The sequence below is a fragment of the Cherax quadricarinatus genome, chromosome 86 (assembly GCF_038502225.1).
Source record: "Cherax quadricarinatus isolate ZL_2023a chromosome 86, ASM3850222v1, whole genome shotgun sequence".
Taxonomy (NCBI): domain Eukaryota; kingdom Metazoa; phylum Arthropoda; class Malacostraca; order Decapoda; family Parastacidae; genus Cherax; species Cherax quadricarinatus.
The window spans coordinates 6,231,490-6,243,850 of NC_091377.1; the positions used below are offsets into that span (position 1 = coordinate 6,231,490).

The window sequence follows — 12,361 nt, forward strand, 5'->3', positions numbered from 1 at the left end:
CCCCGAGGGTGGGGGAGAGGAAATCTTAGGTATTCCCGAGGGTGGGGAAGGAGAAATCTTAGGTATCCCCGAGGGTGGGGAGAGGAAATCTTAGGTATCCCCGAGGGTGGGGGAGAGGAAATCTTAGGTATCCCCGAGGGTGGGGGGAAGGAGAAAAATTAGGTATCCCCGAGGGTGGGGGAAGGAGAAATCTTAGGTATCCCCGAGGGTGGGGGAGAGGAAATCTTAGGTATCCCCGAGGGTGGGAGGGGGGAAGTTCAAGAGTTTACCAGAATTATTTTTCCTCTTTCTTCCTCCAACTTCTCGTTTTTATTTGCCTCATAACTCAACAAGGCTTCATCCAATCGACTTCAATATTTCAACACTTTTGCCCTGTCACTAATGCCACATTTTTGACACGCATGTGCGAGTGATAAGGTAAGATTTACTGGGATTTTGAACCCTGGGGAAGGTTAGCTGCCCAGGGAAGTCAGTGCGTCAAGGACATTCTGTCATGTTTACATCGGGTCTTTTAATCTTGTTCCCCAGGATGCGGCCCATACCAGTCGGCCTACTGCTAGCTGAACAAGGACAGCAGGTGTAAGGAAACATGTTCAATGTTTCCACCCATGCCTGGGATTGAACCACAGACACTCAGTGTGTGAGAGGATTATTATAATCAAGGGGGAAGCGCTAAACCCGGAGGATTATACAGCGCCTGGGGGGGGGGGGGGGGTGGAAGGAATTCAGGCTTAATTCGGGGAACTGGAGCACAGATCCAATTCCTTAAATCAAGAGCCCTTCACCAACATCAAGGAACCTTCCTTGAGGGGTGTGTGTGAGAGGAATGCAGTGCCAAGCCACGGGACACCCTATGACCACAGTTATTGAACCATTTCCAGCATCCTGGAATAGCTTCCAGAAAAAGGTGCCACCTAGTTCGACGATGGTGGAGAATGAAATTCAAACGTAGGTGCAGATCTGACCATTTTATGTGTAAAATAGTGACATTAAATATTGAACGGCTTCAATATTTAATGGCTGATACATCTTACGGGCAGGATAATGCCCATTAAGTTTTGTTTACATAAAAGTAAATTTGTTGTAGTGAAGTAATTCAAAACAATTTGGAATTGTTGGAATCCGTGCCGTTAATGGAGACAACTCATCTGATCGGCTTGAAATTTTTACCACGTGTGATTTCTTGAACTCAAGGCTCATGCTGTTACTGGGTAGCCTAAGTCCCAGGCCTCCTGGTTGCTGACTTAATTAATCAAGTTGTTGGTTCCTGCCGCCCCCACACCAACGTATGATAAATTAGACATATGTGCAAAACTTGGGTATCTTTAATGAGGGGCATCAAGATCAAGAACCCCTTCCATGGGGGTTATCAAGAACCCCTTCTCATGAGGGGTTTCAAGATCAACAACACCCTTCCATAACGGGGTATCAAAAAACCCCTCCTCCTTCCATGAGGGGGTATCAAGGACCCCCTCCCCTTCCATGAGGGGGTTATCAAGAATCCCCTCCCGCTTCCATGAGGGGTAACAAGATCAAAAAAAACCCACCCCCTTCCATGAGGGGTATCAGGATCAAGAACCTCACACCGGCACCAAGGCCCCCTCCTCCCCGTTCCATGAGGGGTACCAAGCACAATCCAAGGACAGAGATCAAGCTTTCCTTTCTTCATTCGCCTGAACTTTAGCGCTGTATAACCCTAACGGGTTTAGCGCCTAGTCTCCCTCCTCGAGCTGACGCATTGGTCTTTAAACCTGTACTGTGTGTGGAGTACGACTGTGTGTGGAGTACGACTGTGTGTGGAGTACGACTGTGTGTGGAATACGATTGTGTATGGAGTACGACTGTGTGTGGAGTACGACTGTGTGTGGAGTACGATTGTATGGAGTACGACTGTGTGTGGAATATGACTGTGTGGAGTACGACTGTGTGTGGAGTACGACTGTGTGTGGAATACGATTGTGTATGGAGTACGACTGTGTGTGGAGTACGACTGTGTGTGGAGTACGATTGTATGGAGTACGACTGTGTGTGGAATACGATTGTGTGTGGAATACGATTGTGTATGGAGTACGACTGTGTGTGGAGTACGACTGTGTGTGGGGTACGATTGTGTGTGGAGTACGACTGTGTGTGGAGTACGACTGTGTAGAGTACGACTGTGTGTGGAATATGACTGTGTGGAGTACGACTGTGTGAGGAATACGACTATGTGTGGAGTACGATTGTGTGGAGTACGACTGTATGTGGAGTACGACTGTGTGTGGAGTACGACTGTATGGAGTACGACTGTATGTGGAGTACGACTGTGTGAGGAATACGACTGTGTGAAGTACGACTGTATGTGGAGTACGACTGTATGTGGAGTACGACTGTGTGAGGAATACGACTGTGTGGAGTACGATTGTGTGTGGAATGTGGAGTACTACTGTGTGTGGAGTACGACTGTGTGGAGTACGACTGTATGTGGAGTACGACTGTGTGAGGAATACGACTGTGTGTGGAGTACGATTGTGTGTGAAATACGACTGTATGTGGAGTACGACTGTGTGTGGAGTACGACTGTGTGTGGAATACGACTGTATGTGGAGTACGACTGTGTGAGGAATACGACTGTGTGTGGAATATGACTGTGTGGAGTACGACTGTGTGGAGTACGACTGTGTGGAGTACGACTGTGTGGAGTACGACTGTATGTGGAGTACGACTGTATGTAGAGTACGACTGTGTGAGGAATAAGACTGTGTGGATTACGACTGTGTGGAATACGAGTGTGTGGAGTACGACTGTGTGGAATATAACATGACAACCATACTCTGCTACTCATCAAGTGGGGTGTCCCTTAAAGGAGGATCTTGATGCCGACGAGGGAATCTTGATCCAAGGAATGGAATATGTTCTCCCATTTCCTGGATCAAACCTGCTTACGTTCCATTCCTCTTGCACTGTGTGACAGCCCTAGTTTGCCTTCCAATAATGTGCATTTTCTTTAAAAAAGATAATTTCTTTTAATATTGTGTTCGGATCGTTTAAGGATGAAGGGCTCTTGATCCATGGAATCTGAGCTACCTTCATCTTTCATGGACCTTATGTCCTCCCATTCCCCATGCAGGTGTTGTGACCCAATATATTCGTTAAGTAATTTTCCATGATATACTACTACTACTACTACTACTATTATACTACCACTACTAATACTACTACACTACTACCACTCTACTACTACTATACCATCACTACTACTACTACTACTACACTACCACTACTACTACTATACTACCACTACTAAACTACCACTACTACTACTATACTACCACTACTACTACTATACTACCACTACTACTACTACCACTACTGCTACTACTACTACCACTACTACTACTATACTATCTACTACTACCACTACTACCACTACTACTACTACACTACCACTACTACTACTATACTACCACTACTACTACTACCACTACTACTACTACTGTACTACCACAACTACTACCACTACTACTACTATACTACCACTACTACTACTACTACTACTCTACTACTACTATATTACCACCACTACTACTACTACTACTACTACTACTACACTACTCTACTACTAATACTACTCTACTACGACTACTACTACTACTCTACTACTACTACTCTACTACTACTACTACTACTTCTACTACTATACTAGTACTCTACTACTACTACTGCTTCTACTACTATACTAGTACTCTACTACTACTACTCTACTACTACTACTACTACTACTACTACACTACTACTACTACTACTACTACTCTACTACTACTACTACTACTCTACTACTACTACTACTCTACTACTACTATACTACTACTGCTCTACTACTACTACTCTACTACTACTATTACTACTCTACTACTACTACTTCTACTACTACACTACTACTACTACTACTACTCTACTACTACTACTACTACACTACTACTACTACTCTACTACTACTACTACTCTACTACTACTACTCTACTACTACTACTACTCTACTACTACTACTCTACTACTACTACTACTCTTCTACTACTACTACTACTACACTACTACTACTACTACTCTACTACTACTACTACTCTACTACTACTACTACTACACTACTACTACTACTACTCTACTACTACTATACTACTACTGCTCTACTACTACTACTCTACTACTAATACTACTCTACTACTACTACTACTACTACTAATAATAATAATAATAATAATAATAACAATAATAATAATAATAATAATAATAATACTGTGACTAATACTTGAAAATAATAAGAGTATTGTACACGGTAGTGGATTTTTTTTTTTAAGAAAACTATCCTGTGATTATCATTTTTACATTCGGGGAAAAGTACGAAACCCGTAAGGGTCATACAGTGCCTAGGGTAGACCAGATTTACTTCCTTTGGTGATTATATTCAAGGCGCCTTCCATGGGGGAGTGTCATGACATCTCACTGATGAAGCAACCTTTAGTGTACCAATGTTAACTGGACCACACTCATGAAGCAACTGTTAATGTACCAGTGTTAACTGGACCACACTGATGAAGCAACTGTTAATGTACCAGTGTTAACTGGACCACACTGATGAAGCAACTGTTAATGTACCAGTGTTAACTGGACCACACTGATGAAGCAACTGTTAATGTACCAGTGTTAACTGGACCACACTGATGAAGCAACTGTTAATGTACCAGTGTTAACTGGACCACACTGATGAAGCAACTGTTAATGTACCAGTGTTAACTGGACCACACTGATGAAGCAACTGTTAATGTACCAGTGTTAACTGGACCACACTGATGAAGCAACTGTTAATGTACCAGTGTTAACTGGACCACACTGATGAAGCAACTGTTAATGTACCAGTGTTAACTGGACCACACTGATGAAGCAACTGTTAATGTACCAGTGTTAACTGGACCACACTGATGAAGCAACTGTTAATGTACCAGTGTTAACTGGACCACACTGATGAAGCAACTGTTAATGTACCAGTGTTAACTGGACCACACTGATGAAGCAACTGTTAATGTACCAGTGTTAGCTGGACCACACTGATGAAGCAACTGTTAATGTACCAGTGTTAGCTGGACCACACTGATGAAGCAACTGTTAATGTACCAGTGTTAACTGGACCACACTGATGAAGCAACTGTTAATGTACCAGTGTTAGCTGGACCACACTGATGAAGCAACTGTTAATGTACCAGTGTTAGTTGGACCACACTGATGAAGCAAATGTTAATGTACCAGTGTTAACTGGACCACACTGATGAAGCAACTGTTAATGTACCAGTGTTAGCTGGACCACACTGATGAAGCAACTGTTAATGTACCAGTGTTAGTTGGACCACACTGATGAAGCAAATGTTAATGTACCAGTGTTAACTGGACCACACTGATGAAGCAACTGTTAATGTACCAGTGTTAGCTGGACCACACTGATGAAGCAACTGTTAATGTACCAGTGTTAGTTGGACCACACTGATGAAGCAAATGTTAATGTACCAGTGTTAGCTGGACCACACTGATGAAGCAACTGTTAATGTACCAGTGTTAGTTGGACCACACTGATGAAGCAAATGTTAATGTACCAGTGTTAGCTGGACCACACTGATGAAGCAACTGTTAATGTACCAGTGTTAGTTGGACCACACTGATGAAGCAAATGTTAATGTACCAGTGTTAGCTGGACTACACTGATGAAGCAACTGTTAATGTACCAGTGTTAGCTGGACCACACTGATGAAGCAACTGTTAATGTACCAGTGTTAGTTGGACCACACTGATGAAGCAACTGTCAGTGTACCAGTGTTAGTTGGACCACACTGATGAAGCAACTGTTAGTGTACCAGTGTTAGCTGGACCACACTGATGAAGCAACTGTTAGTGTACCAGTGTTAGTTGGACCACACTGATGAAGCAACTGTTAGTGTACCAGTGTTAGCTGGACCACACTGATGAAGCAACTGTTAGTGTACCAGTGTTAGCTGGACCACACTGATGAAGCAACTGTTAGTGTACCTGGAGTTTACCTGGAGAGAGTTCCGGGGGTCAACGCCCCCGCGGCCCGGTCTGTGACCAGGCCTCCTGGTGGATCAGAGCCTGATCAACCAGGCTGTTGCTGCTGGCTGCACGCAAACCAACGTACGAGCCACAGCCCGGCTGAACAGGAACTGACTTTAGGTGCTTGTCCAGTGCCAGGTTGAAGACTGCCAGGGGTCTGTTGGTAATCCCCCTTATGTGTGCTGGGAGGCAGTTGAACAGTCTCGGGCCCCTGACACTTATTGTATGGTCTCTTAACGTGCTAGTGACACCGCTGCTTTTCATTGGGGGGATGGTGCATCGTCTGCCAAGTCTTATGCTTTCGTAGTGAGTGATTTTCGTGTGCAAGTACTAGTCCCTCTAGGATTTTCCATGTGTATATAATCATGTATCTCTCCCTCCTGCGTTCCAGGGAATACAGGTTTAGGAACCTCAAGCGCTCCCAATAATTGAGGTGTTTTATCTCCGTTATGCGCGCCGTGAAAGTTCTCTGTACATTTTCTAGGTCGGCAATTTCACCTGCCTTGAAAGGTGCTGTTAGTGTGCAGCAATATTCCAGCCTAGATAGAACAAGTGACCTGAAGAGTGTCATCATGGGCTTGGCCTCCCTAGTTTTGAAGGTTCTCATTATCCATCCTGTCATTTTTCTAGCAGATGCGATTGATACAATGTTATGGTCCTTGAAGGTGAGATCCTCCGACATGATCACTCCCAGGTCTTTGACGTTGGTGTTAGCTGGACCACACTGAAGAAAATGTTAGTGTACCAGTGTTAGCTGGACCACACTGATGAAGCAAATGTTAGTGTACCAGTGTTAGTTAGACCACACTGATGAAGCAACTGTTAGTGTTCCAGTGTTAGCTGGACCACACTGATGAAGCAACTGTTAGTGTACCAGTTTACGGTGGCCCGGTGGCCTGGTGGCTAAAGCTCCGGCTTCACACATGGAGGGCCCGGGTTCGATTCCCGGCGGGTGGAAACATTCGACACGTTTCCTTACACCTGTTGTCCTGTTCACCTAGCAGCAAATAGGTACCTGGGTGTTAGTCGACTGGTGTGGGTCGCATCCTGGGGGACAAGATTAAGGACCCCAATGGAAATAAGTTAGACAGTCCTCGATGACGCACTGATTTTCTTGGGTTATCCTGGGTGGCTAACCCACTGGGGTTAAAAATCCGAACGAAATCTTATCTTATCTTATCTTACCAGTGTTAGCTGGACCACACTGATAAAGCAACTGTTAGTGTACCAGTGTTAGCTGGACCACACTGAAGAAAATGTTAGTGTACCAGTGTTAGCTGGACCACACTGATGAAGCAACTGTTAGTGTACCAGTGTTAGTGTACCAGTGTTAGCTGGACCACAACGATGAAGCAACTGTCAGTGTACCAGTATTAGCTGGACCACACTGATGAAGCAACTGTTAGTGTACCAGTGTTAGTTGGACCACACTGATGAAGCAACTGTTAGTGTACCAGTGTTAGTTGGACCACACTGATGAAGCAACTGTTAGTGTACCAGTGTTAGCAGGACCACACTGATGAAGCAACTGTTAGTGTACCAGTGTTAGTTGGACCACACTGATGAAGCAACTGTTAGTGTACCAGTGTTAGCAGGACCCCACTGATGAAGCAACTGTTAGTGTACCAGTGTTAGTTGGACCACACTGATGTAGCAACTGTTAGTGTACCAGTGTTAGCTGGACCACACTGATGAAGCAACTGTTAGTGCACCAGTGTTAGCTGGACCACACTGATGAAGCAACTGTTAGTGTACCAGTGTTAGTTGGACCACACTGATGCAGCAACTGTTAGTGTACCAGTGTTAGCTGGACCACACTGATGAAGCAACTGTTAGTGTACCAGTGTTAGTTGGACCACATTGATGAAGCAACTGTTAGTGTACCAGTTTTAGCTGGACCACACTGATGAAGCAACTGTGAGTGTACCAGTGTTAGTTGGACCACACTGATGAAGCAACTGTTAGTGTACCAGTGTTAGTTGGACCACACTGATGAAGCAACTGTTAGTGTACCAGTGTTAGCTGGACCACACTGATGAAGCAACTGTTAGTGTACCAGTGTTAGTTGGACCACACTGATGAAGCAACTGTTAGTGTACCAGTGTTAGCTGGACCACACTGATGAAGCAACTGTTAGTGTACCTGGAGTTTACCTGGAGAGAGTTCCGGGGGTCAACGCCCCCGCGGCCCGGTCTGTGACCAGGCCTCCTGGTGGATCAGAGCCTGATCAACCAGGCTGTTGCTGCTGGCTGCACGCAAACCAACGTACGAGCCACAGCCCGGCTGATCAGGAACTGACTTTAGGTGCTTGTCCAGTGCCAGCTTGAAGACTGCCAGGGGTCTGTTGGTAATCCCCCTTATGTGTGCTGGGAGGCAGTTGAACAGTCTCGGGCCCCTGACACTTATTGTATGGTCTCTTAACGTGCTAGTGACACCCCTGCTTTTCATTGGGGGGATGGTGCATCGTCTGCCAAGTCTTTTGCTTTCGTAGTGAGTGATTTTCGTGTGCAAGATCGGTACTAGTCTCTCTAGGATTTTCCAGGTGTATATAATCATGTATCTCTCCCTCCTGCGTTCCAGGGAATACAGATTTAGGAACCTCAAGCGCTCCCAATAATTGAGGTGTTTTATCTCCGTTATGCGCGCCGTGAAAGTTCTCTGTACATTTTCTAGGTCGGCAATTTCACCTGCCTTGAAAGGTGCTGTTAGTGTGCAGCAATATTCCAGCCTAGATAGAACAATTGACCTGAAGAGTGTCATCATGGGCTTGGCCTCCCTAGTTTTGAAGGTTCTCATTATCCATCCTGTCATTTTTCTAGCAGATGCGATTGATACAATGTTATGGTCCTTGAAGGTGAGATCCTCCGACATGATCACTCCCAGGCCTTTGACGTTGGTGTTAGTTGGACCACACTGATGAAGCAACTGTTAGTGTACCAGTGTTAGCTGGACCACACTGATGAAGCAAATGTTAGTGTACCAGTGTTAGTTAGACCACACTGATGAAGCAACTGTTAGTGTTCCAGTGTTAGCTGGACCACACTGATGAAGCAACTGTTAGTGTACCAGTTTACGGTGGCCCGGTGGCCTGGTGGCTAAAGCTCCCGCTTCACACACGGAGGGCCCGGGTTCGATTCCCGGCGGGTGGAAACATTCGACACGTTTCCTTACACCTGTTGTCCTGTTCACCTAGCAGCAAATAGGTACCAGGGTGTTAGTCGACTGGTGTGGGTCGCATCCTGGGGGACAAGATTAAGGACCCCAATGGAAATAAGTTAGACAGTTGTGACCGGGTGTGGAAGTGTGAATTGCTCATTACTCTAAAATTTGTTCATGATTGCAGCCATGTATAAACGTAAGTAACCATTCTTACAGTATTCATTACCTTTGTAACTTGTGAGTTCATTACTTTTGTAACTTGTGAGTTCATTACCTTGTACCTAGTTCAGCCATCAAAACTTTGGAGCCCGGTCCCTGGACCCATTGTGTACCTCTGTAATCTGTAAATACCTTTGTAACTTGTCATGATTGTGACTAGACCTACCTGGAGTTCATTACCTTTGTAAATTGTGAGTTCATTACCTTTGTAAATTGTGAATTCATTACCTCTGTAATTTGCTCAGCTATCAAAACTTTGAGGCCCAGTCCCTGGACCAATTATGTACCTCTGTAATCTTTTGACTACCGCCCACAGGATGGGTATGGGGTGCATAATAAACATATTAAACAACAACAGTCCTCGATGACGCACTGACTTTCTTGGGTTATCCTGGGTGGCTAACCCTCTGGGGTTAAAAATCCGAACGAAATCTTATCTTATCTTATCTTACCAGTGTTAGCTGGACCACACTGATAAAGCAACTGTTAGTGTACCAGTGTTAGCTGGACCACACTGAAGAAAATGTTAGTGTACCAGTGTTAGCTGGACCACACTGATGAAGCAACTGTTAGTGTACCAGTGTTAGTGTACCAGTGTTAGCTGGACCACAACGATGAAGCAACTGTCAGTGTACCAGTGTTAGCTGGACCACACTGATGAAGCAACTGTTAGTGTACCAGTGTTAGTGTACCAGTGTTAGCTGGACCACACTGATGAAGCAACTGTTAGTGTACCAGTGTCAGCTGGACCACAATGATGAAGCAACTGTCAGTGTACCAGTGTTAGCTGGACCACACTGATGAAGCAACTGTTAGTGTACCAGTGTTAGTTGGACCACACTGATGAAGCAACTGTTAGTGTACCAGTGTTAGCTGGACCACACTGATGAAGCAACTGTTAGTGTACCAGTGTTAGCTGGACCACACTGAAGAAAATGTTAGTGTACCAGTGTTAGCTGGACCACACTGATGAAGCAACTGTTAGTGTACCAGTGTTAGCTGGACCACACTGATGAAGCAACTGTTAGTGTACCAGTGTTAGTTGGACCACACTGATGAAGCAACTGTTAGTGTACCAGTGTTAGCTGGACCACACTGATGAAGCAACTGTTAGTGTACCAGTGTTAGCTGGACCACACTGATGAAGCAACTGTTAGTGTACCAGTGTTAGTTGGACCACACTGATGAAGCAACTGTTAGTGTACCAGTGTTAGCTGGACCACACTGATGAAGCAACTGTTAGTGTACCAGTGTTAGCTGGACCACACTGATGAAGCAACTGTTAGTGTACCAGTGTTAGTTGGACCACACTGATAAAGCAACTGTTAGTGTACCAGTGTTAGCTGGACCACACTGATGAAGCAACTGTTAGTGTACCAGTATTAGTTGGACCACACTGATGAAGCAACTGTTAGTGTACCAGTGTTAGCAGGACCACACTGATGAAGCAACTGTTAGTGTACCAGTGTTAGCTGGACCACACTGATGAAGCAACTGTTAGTGTACCAGTGTTAGCTGGACCACACTGAAGAAAATGTTAGTGTACCAGTGTTAGCTGGACCACACTGATAAAGCAACTGTTAGTGTACCAGTGTTAGCTGGACCACACTGATGAAGCAACTGTTAGTGTACCAGTGTTAGCTGGACCACACTGATAAAGCAACTGTTAGTGTACCAGTGTTAGCTGGACCACACTGATGAAGCAACTGTTAGTGTACCAGTGTTAGCAGGACCACACTGCTGAAGCAACTGTTAGTGTACCAGTGTTAGTTGGACCACACTGATGAAGCAACTGTTAGTGTACCAGTGTTAGTTGGACCACACTGATGAAGCAACTGTTAGTGTACCAGTGTTAGCTGGACCACACTGATGAAGCAACTGTTAGTGTACCAGTGTTAGTTGGACCACACTGATGAAGTAACAGCAAGTCCTACCCGGGTCCTCGTCGGCATTGTGGACTCAACTGACTGAAGGCCTACATAACTATGTAGGCCATATAGGCCTATGTATATATGCATTATTTTAAGTCGCGTTAAATTACATTAGATTAAGTTACTTAAATGTAACCCACTTATTTAAAAATTTAAACATATTTAAAGATAAATAAAGTTAAATACACTCCTAGGAGAGTAAACATTCCAGTCATCTACTGCCCTACAAGCAAAGCGTTTGTTTTCGCACGCATTAGTGTGGTAATATTACCTTTATTTCTACTAATACATGTACAAGGTATACAGACCATAGCTCTGACATCACTGACATATTACTATATAGAAAGTCTCTGGTTATGCAGAGCATTTCTGGAAAATTAGGTCAATTTTGTTCTCAGGATGTGACCCTCATCAGTCGGCTTACACCCAGGTACCTACTTACTAGTAGGTGAACATAGACAGTTAGCGTCTTAGGAAAACACGTCCTTATGTTTCCACCCCTACTGGGAATCGAACCACGGACCTCCATGTGTGAGCTGAGTGCGCTTGCAATCGAGCCACGGGACAATGTAAAAATGAAACAGAATTTAAGTATATATGCTATTCTTAATATCATTGACCTCACCTAAATAAACATATAACGAATAACGAAATTACAAAAACAGGAGCCGATATAAGCTGGGAAGATATACTAAGCAACACAGACCCAAACTTATGCCTAGAACAGATTAACTCGGTGGCACTCGATGTATGCACAAGGCTTATTCCTCTAAGAAAAAGGAGGAGTAGATGTAAAATAGAAAGAGACAGGCGCTCCCTTTACAGGCGACGGAAAAGAATAACAGAGCGGCTAAAAGAGGTCAATATATCTGAAATGCGTAGGGAGACACTGGTCAGAGAAATAGCAAGCATCGAACTTAAGCTAAAAGAATCCTTTAGGAGTCAGGAATCGCGGG

The 12,361-nt window shown here is 44.5% G+C and overlaps 1 protein-coding gene across 1 annotated transcript in view; it reads right to left on the reverse strand.

Annotated features, from left to right (window-relative positions):
• Nucleotides 1-12,361, reverse strand: part of LOC128686910 (metal cation symporter ZIP14) — a 210,454-nt gene that overhangs the window by 53,946 nt on the left and 144,147 nt on the right. The gene's annotated exons all lie outside the window — the stretch shown is intronic.